The sequence below is a fragment of the Carlito syrichta genome, unplaced genomic scaffold (assembly GCF_000164805.1).
Source record: "Carlito syrichta isolate Samal-C Ts95f unplaced genomic scaffold, Tarsius_syrichta-2.0.1 Scaffold312140, whole genome shotgun sequence".
NCBI lineage: Eukaryota > Metazoa > Chordata > Mammalia > Primates > Tarsiidae > Carlito > Carlito syrichta.
In genome coordinates, this window is record NW_007256236.1 from 27835 (window position 1) to 29899 (window position 2065).

Consider the following 2065-nt stretch of genomic DNA (forward strand, 5'->3'; position numbering starts at 1 on the left):
CCGGGAGCGGCCACCACACTCCAGTCTGGGTGACAGAGTGAGACTCCAACTCAAAAAAAACAAACAAACAAAAAAAAAAACATATAGTCTTTTACATATATCTCCTGTTTGTGAGGAGACACAATAAAAATAATTGTGCTTTTTTTTTTTTAAATACCAATAACAGTTACTAGATCTGAGGGCAATAAAAAAATAGACCAAAAAAAATTTATTCTTAAATTTAAACGGCTTTTCTGTCTTTTTTTCCAGCCTGGGCAACAGAGTGAGACTCCAACTCAAAAAGAAAAGAAAACTTAATGTGTGGATGAATGGGTAGATGTAGAAAGCCGGAGAAAGAGAAAAATAAAGGCTGATACCTGGGGGCCTGATGGTTACTTCACTTACAGAGGGAATAGAGGAATAGTTTGGAGAAAATGAAGATGGGTTCAGTTTGGGGTATGCTAAGGTTTGAGGGGCTAGCTATACAGGAAAACGTGAAGGGAAGTGATTCCCCTTTGTTTTAGGAGGTAACGAGATTTCTGCCTGGGTCCATTAGCTGGACCTGTGTGCAGTGGTTACATAATTTGGCCAATGCTATGCAGCCCCTGTGCTTTTTTTTTTTTTTTCCTTAAACTGCTTTGGGAGATAGGGATAGGTGGGTGGAGGGCAGTAATTCTAGAGAGCTAGCAGAATAGGGGCCAGTCTGCTGCAGGCCCAGAGCAGTTCAGCTTCCAAAACCTGAGCCTTCCGGCTTGTGATGACATGCTGATTCACAATCTACTGCTCCCTCAGGCCCAACCTCATAATACGCCAAGTCCCTAAAGGACATTCTCAGAAGATGGTGCTGTCAGTGTGAGTGGTGCTGCCATCCAGTCCGCTCCCAGTCGTGGGCAGCTGATAACTAGTGACTGAAATTCTTCCCTGCCCATTACTTTCTTAGACGGTATTCAACAGGTATTGATTGGAACTCACCACACTGCCCTAGAGACTGGGAAACATAAGCATTAAGGAATACAATCTTGGCCTAAGAGGGGTTACGTCCTAGTTCACAAAAGTCAATTCAAATACAAGCATCTGGTCTGGGCTCAGTGGCTCACGCCTGTTCCCCCAGCACTTTGGGTGTCCAGGAGATCGAGACCAGCCTAGGCAACATAGTGAGAACTCGTCTCTACAAAATAAAAATAAAAATTAGCAGGGTGTGGCAGTGTGTGCCACTCCCAGCTACTCGGGAGGCTGAGGCAGGAGGATCACCTGAGCCCAGAAATTCAAGGATGCGTGAGACCCTGACTCAAAAAACAAAAACAAAAAGCATCTACACATGGCACAGTCCAAGGGCGGCTTACTGTAGTTGAGGTCACCCAAAAAGACTTTGTGGAGCAGATGCATTTCGAGAGGGTCTTGGAGGAATGGGAGCTTATGGAATGGGAGGAAGGAGGACTTTTTTGATTGAGAGACACTACTAGAACGAAGATGGCAGCAGTGCCTTTGACACGTTCGGGGCAGAAGCAAGCTTGGAGTCTGTTCAGTAGTTCACTCTGGGCGTTTTAGTATTGTAGGCAACCAGCTGGTAACGACCCCGCCCCCTTCTTTCAAATAAATCCCAGGTGGGCGCATGCGCACGGAGGGCAAGCGCTGCATTACCATAGAGGCCAGGGGCTAGATCGCCCACCTACTCGGAGGCAGACATTTTGAGTCCTGGCAGGAAGGTGGCAAACGGCTGCGATCACTACCAAGTCAGGATGCACCTCCCAAGAACGTGAAAACAAAAGAGCTCCCGTGGGAGCGGCAAGAGCCAGCGACAGAGCGAGTCGTGATGTGTCCCTCGGAAGCGCTGACCTCGAAAGAGTCGCCCACCTCCCTGCCCTCATCTGAGATGGCGGCCGTGCGGGCGCTCTAGCCGGGTTCTTCGGATGCCTGGAGGGGGCGGCGGCCTCGTTCTCGCTCTGAGGTGGCCGCGGCGGGCGTTGCAACCCGGCTGCGCGGTGGCCCTGCGTGGCGTGTGGTGGGCGAAGGGTGGGCGTCGCTCCCCTCCCGCGCCGGGCTTCCTCAGCCCCCCTCCAGCCGGAGCCCTGGGTCTCGCGGCCGT